This window comes from Astyanax mexicanus, unplaced genomic scaffold (assembly GCF_023375975.1).
Source record: "Astyanax mexicanus isolate ESR-SI-001 unplaced genomic scaffold, AstMex3_surface scaffold_46, whole genome shotgun sequence".
NCBI lineage: Eukaryota > Metazoa > Chordata > Actinopteri > Characiformes > Acestrorhamphidae > Astyanax > Astyanax mexicanus.
The window spans coordinates 358078-364933 of record NW_026040056.1 but is presented as its reverse complement, the minus strand read 5'-3'; the positions used below and the strand labels follow the sequence as shown (position 1 = coordinate 364933).

At 33.9% G+C, this 6856-nt stretch overlaps 1 pseudogene; it reads left to right on the top strand.

Annotated features, from left to right (window-relative positions):
- Positions 1–1685: 1685 nt before the first annotated feature.
- LOC125795263 (coiled-coil domain-containing protein 106-like) lies at positions 1686–5906 on the top strand (annotated as a pseudogene).
- The last annotated feature ends 950 nt before the right edge of the window (positions 5907–6856 follow it).

Genomic DNA, 6856 nt, shown 5'->3' with positions numbered 1-6856 from the left:
TTTTCCTCAGATGAGTTTATACAGACTGATCAGTATTAAATGAAACCTGCTCCAGCTCCTCAGCACTGCAGCAGTATACAGGGCTGTAGTGAGTTAGTAAACGCTGGTGCTGCAGAACAGAAGATTAATAAAGAGTTGTGATAAGTTTGATAACTCTAGCTAAGCTAACTGATCTCAGTAGCACAGGGCTAACGCTGCTCAGTAAAGCAGTTCAGATACGAAAATAAAGATGTTCTGTCTGCAACAGCATTAATAATAAACCCACACCCCTATAACTCGCTACTTTAACTTAAACTAACCCTCATAAATCTCTCATTTACAGCCTGATATCACAAACAACCAAAACAGTTTATATATCTGAATCTCCTCACCTCATAAACTTCTCTCTCTCTCCACTCCTCTCCTCCGCCGCTCCGCCGCTCACTGCCGGGTCTCTCAGCTCAGCGCGGCTCCCGGTGGATTGTGGGAAATATTAGCGGGTGAAGTGTGCTGGGCTTGTATACTTAAAAATGTCTCCCGGTGCAGTACGTCATCCGGGAACTTTTCGCGTCCTCAAACTCGCCTACTGCGCATTCGGACACACTACCTGATCTCGCATCCTGCTTTTGCATACTGTTTAGTATGGAAGTACGCGATTTCGGATGCAGCCTCTGTCTCTCCGGATTAAAATTTGATATGATGATTGTAAAAACATTATAGCAAAATGTAGAGCTGCCAAAACACTTCATCCATAAAAATAGTTCATTTTATATGTCTGAAAATAAAAAAAAATAAAATAGAAAATCTGAAAAGCGCCTAAAAATGTTCATGGTTTTTACCATATTTTGGCCATTACATGTTCAATTGAATAATTTAAAGTGTCTTAAATGAATTGTGTAAATGCTTCTAAGTAATATTAATTCATAGAATTGACTCTGAATTATTTAATATTAGAGTGATAAACCTTCAAATGTGAGTATGTAATTTCAGGCGGAAAATGGTAAAAATAGTCTTGGAGCTTAAGAGGTTAATTGCTCAAATTGTCAGCGGATTTTGAATGCATATGCACATGTATGTGCCTCTGCATTGTTAAATTAATGCTGTTATTCTTAAACTGTCTTTATGTGCAATTTCTATTGTTGTAAAATCTTAACTTAAAATGTCACAATTTAGTGAACTTAATTTGCTTGTGGTTTGTTTTTAATTTCAACATTAAAGTTATCACTGTAATCCACAGGCTAAAAGGCGGGCAAACAAACGACTTAAAGCCCTTGGAACTGAAGAAGACATGGGTACCAAAGAAAATGAGTGCCAGGAAGGAAAAGGTAAGGGGGAAAAAAAAAGAACCTTCATCAGAGTCCTCCATAACAGTAACTTAAATATTTTAACATTTGATGATATTATTTCCCTGTATAAATACAGCACTGGACCTGATAAAGGACAAGGGAAACTCTCCAGGATCAAGTAGGAGCATCACATCAGACTTCAGTAAGCAGTCAACTTGCAAAATAGTAAATGGCTATAATGCCATGTGTGTGAAAAATAAAAAATAAAAATAATTTATAGAAAATGTTCTTTTCATACTGTTATTTTGTTGTGATTTTGAATATGAATCCCATTACCCTCTATGTTTAGTTTAGTTTTTTTTTGTGAATATTGATGTATTTATGTTTGTAATTTGTTCTTAATTTAGGCACTGTGTCATCAATGTCAAAATTAGAATTTCTGGAAGAGAAGTTAAGATGGCAAGAAGAAAAGATCAAAGATTTGGAAGATGAAAGAGACTTCCTTAGGGGCCAGCTCAAAAACAAAGGTTTGGATGTACACTCAAAAATATATATTTTTTAAACTCCTAGTTTAAAATGTTGGTATAACTTATTTATTTTTTAGAAATTACCTGAACTTGAAATGATATTGAAGGGTCTGCAGAAAGTGTGCATATCCCAAAATGTTCATAATGCTAAGTACTTCATATTCTCATACTTAAGAATATTTTTAAAATCAGCAATTTGTTAAAACCTACAAGAATACTCATCATAACTCCAGTAAGCAGTTTTTAACATGAAATGAATGTGTAGTTCTACCATAAAAACAGTAGATGATACTATTTTCCATTAGAAAATGTTTTTTAAAATAAGGTTTTAATGAGTTTTAAATTTAATTACACTTTTAATTTAATGTAAAAAGCAAATGCAACAACAAAAGCAAGACTATAAATAAATGAAATGTGTAATTATTAGACGTGTAGGCCATATTATTGTATTATTATTAGTTGTTTAATTATTATACCATAATTAAAATAAGTACTTTTTTTTTAAGCAATGACTGCACACATTTCTAAAGACCCTTTCCATGATGACCTTTTTTGTTTTGTTGTTCTTTAAGTATACTTAACTCTATTTCAAGCACTCAATATTACCTTATTTCTGTTATTGTCAGTTTTAGTACTTTTAGTCGCTACAGTCATTTAGAATATATTTAGAATGCTTATAGGCTGCTGTTTAACTCTTTGTGCATTTGTGTAGTAAAATAGCTTTCACTTGAAAACATGTACTTCTGGGTAATATTGTATGCTTCGTTTTTATCAGTAAATCTAAAGTTATTATTGCCTTTCTGCCATTTATATTACCCATTTTAACATAAGAAAATTCATTGTATAGTTTGTTTTATAATATTTAAAAAAGCATGCAAATTTCAGACCGTCAAAACTGATATGGCCATTCTAGTTGAATCCTGGTCTGTCTAGTATTATTTTTCTACTATAAAAGTAATTTAATTTCATATCTGTTATTATTTTTTTACAATAAACCTTTGCCTAATTACATTTTTGTGGTATAATATGGTATAATAATGAGAAAGCTATGTAGATCGTTGGTTTATTGTTCAACTGGCTGTGCCATTCCAGCACAGTTGCAGAGGGTTAACAAAGAGAATCAGAATTTAGATTGCAATTAAATACTTACACAAACTTGCAAATCACTTGTTTTCTGAGCCTTTACAGTTTTTTCAAAATGGCTAAACATTTCAATGAATTATTATTAAATGTCATATATCTGTACATAGGCATGATTCCTGATCCTGCAAATGAGGACATCAAATTCCGTGTGGACGATTCTTCATCTGAATCATCTGGTTCACCTGGAATCAGTGACTCTTCGGAATCTGATGAGGCTTACAAAAAGGCCAAAAAAAAGAAGAAGCACATGGACAGCAAAACACTTTCATGCTAGAGGTAAGTTAAAAGACTTGACTGAATTGCTCATAGTAATGGGTGTAACTACACAGCGTGCAGCATAGTGATCATCTATCTACCATCTATCTATCTTTTTTTTTTTTTTTTGGCCCAACCACCCCCCCTCTTCGGAGGACAATTAATACTTTATTTTTATTTATTTATTTTATTTATTATTATTATTATTATTATTATTATTATATATATATATTTTTTTTATATATATATATTTTGTGTGGATATAGTTGTGGGAGTTCAGGGTTGGAAGGATCGGAGTGTGAGGTACAGGAGGGGGGTACAAGAAAAAAAAAAAAAGAACTAAACAAAAAACAAACAAACAAACAAAGAAAATAATAATAATAAAATACAATAAACATAAAATAAACAAACATACATATATACACATACTCACATATCTAACTATACATATGCTTATACATATACACACATACATAAATATACATACATATTAATACATACACATAAATACATACACACACACGCACAGTTACTTCTATTCTATTGTTTTTTGCAAAAATATGTCATGTGTTACGGATTATTACGGATCATCTATCTAACTATGACTTCAGTCTCTAAGACAGGTTTTATTATCAGTACTCAGGTTAGTTAACCTAGTAAAAAACAGCTGTTCAGCTGAGTTTCAGTCAGAGACCAACGTGTGTTGTACTGTGGTGAACAGAATGGTATTTAGCATTAGTTATCATGCTAGCTAAGTGAAGTCTTCTGATTAGCTGTGCTAAACATTGTTTAATTGTCAGACTGTTTAACATTTACTGTATGACTGACTTGCTGCTACTTTGATTTTTAATCAAAGAACAGTGGGGCAAAAAGTATTTAGTCAGCCACTGATTTTTCCTGCTTAGAATGATGAAAGAGTAGGGGTGGGTACAGTCACTGATTTTCCAGCTCGATTAGATTGCGATTGACAAGGTCTCGATTCGATTCAAAATCAGTTCATTTAGGGACATTTCAGTTACAATTGTAGTTTGATTCTGAAATGTATGTAATTATACAAGGAACTCTCAAAGTTCCTAATTATTTGAATTATTGCAATATTTGCAAAAAAAAAAAAAGATTATTTTCCATTAAACCAACAGTAGACATGTGGGGCATTGGTGGTAATTAGAGTCTTGGATATGTGAAAGATTAGCAACAACATTTTTTTGATTGCATTATGTTTTTGTAGTGCCAGATTTCAAATTTTGCACCCTCTGGACACCTTCGTGGCAAAAATGTACACGCAAAAAATCAGCAATATTTTTTTTTTTATATATATAATTCACTTAATCAACTTCAGCCCTGATCAAAATGATCAAATATTCAATAATTTTCAGGATTTTAACACTTTAAATGACAGTTTAATTACATGAATTATTAATTAAAAAACCCACAAAAATTGAATTATTTCCCATATAATAAATGGTATATGAATGGGGCATTGGTGGAAATTAGAGTCTTGGATATGTCAAAAATTAGCAACAACATTGATTTGATTGCATTATTATTTTTTATGTAGTGCCAAATACTCCCACTGGACACCTTCGTGGCCAAAAATGCCCCATTGACTTCCACTGAAACCACATTTTTTGATTTCGCTGCAATTACAGTATAAAACCATGCATTTTGACATTTAGTATTTTATTTTGAAGAAAAGTAGTGATATTTGGTATATTTACAGTATTCCATTGGATTCAACCATTTTTCCATTTTAGGCTGATGAATGCCAATAATTTTGCCATTTATATTATGGAGCCATGTGACTAACAGGGGACCCCCGTGAGTGTGTGCGTTTTCCTAATACGGCACAAACAGAAACAAGGGTTCAGTCTATCTACAGAATTCCTAAACATTAAACGCGTGCGCATTGAGTGTGCCCATACATTGTACTAGCATAGGCTAAAGCTAGCGCTAGTTTAGCTGGCTAAAACAATGCTGCGCGCTGGTCTTTAGTTCTTCCTTACTCTGAAACTCAACCCTTTTTGGCTAGGGTTAACTGGTCAGTTTCTATATTTTTGTTTTGTCAGCCATTGTCACCAATAGTTTTGACTATCTTGACTATTTGCCACTCCTCCTCATGCAGTGTTACCAGCGAGCCGATTAGCTCTTTGTTGAAAGGCATGACTTTATCTGTAACTAGACTGTGCTAAGCATTATGAAAACTCCCAGTCTTATTTCAACCAGTAAGCAGTCTGTTCATAAACAACTCAACCAGTGCCATTGCAACATTTCATATGCTGACCTTAAAGCTTGTCAGACATAGCAACATTTAAACAAGGATAGTTAACGAATCAAGTGCAGTGTACTACAGATGTTGACCTTGATACTTTTTTTTTTTTTTTTTCCAGCTCAAAGTCCTGAGGAGGTCATCACTCGATACCGCAAGGTGCTCAAGACTTTTCAGAGGGTACGCACCATGACTGAAGCATTCAACCGGCATAATGTTGACCGCGGAACAATTGCTTTTACTGCGGCAATTGCAGAACTTGCAATCGTTGATCCCAAAATGTATGAAAGTCTTGCTGCTATGTCAACAAAGGAGACCTTGGCTGCATTTTCAAAAAGATGTGCAGCCCACATCAATGAAGAAACAAAGAACAAGATTGAAGACATGAAGGCGAAGGGACAGCTTCTTCCCATTCGCTGGAAATGAGTTATTTGTTGAAAATTAGCTGTAAACAAAAGATGTAGGGTTTTTTTTAGCAGTAGTAGGGAACGTTTTAATATATTTGGGAATGTTTTTGCATATTTGGGAATACTTTTCTATATCGGAATGTTTTTGTATATTTGGAAGTAGTTTTCTGTATTTGGGAATATTTTTATATTTGGAAATGATCTTAATAATTTGATATATTTAGGAGTAATGTAGTATATTTGGGAACAATTTGGTATATTTGGGAATGATTTGGTATATTTTAAATTTAGAAGTTGAGAGTACATCTAATAGGAAATAAAACTGTTTGAGTTCAATAGATTATAAATGTGCTAAAATGTGTTTTCTGTTATTTTATTAGGACAACTGCATTTTTGACATTCAACTTCTGTATATGGGAGGTCAAATACACAGTCCTTTTTAGTGTGTAATTAGTGATTTTAAATATTTGTGTTTGCATTTTAGTACAACAAGGGAAGAAGCAGTAACCGGAATTCCTGGGTGTTCAGAATCAGGGGAGGAGACCTGTGTTACGCATTGTGAAGAACAGATCCAAAAGACACCTGACGCCCATCCTGAAGAAGTATGTGAAGCATGGGAGCACAGTAATATCAGATGGATGGAGAGCATACAGCTGTCTTGAGAATGAGGGATATCTTCATCTCATAGTCAATCATGAAGAGTCTTTTGTTCACCCTTTGACTGGAGCACACACCCAAAACATTGAGAGGATGTGGGGAGTCTGCAAATCCTCTGTATGGCGGCTACGAGGCAACAGGTCTGAAATATCCCTAAAGGAACATTTGGATTTAATAGAATGGACCTACTGGAGGGGAAATAAGCACAATGGAGGTCCCCTTGGCATGCTTTTGCATGACATAAGAAAACAATATACTGTGTGAGGTTGAAATTGTGTAATGGTCCATATTTGTCCCAAAGCATTAATGGTGGATGTTAGTGTTTTCAATTGTTAG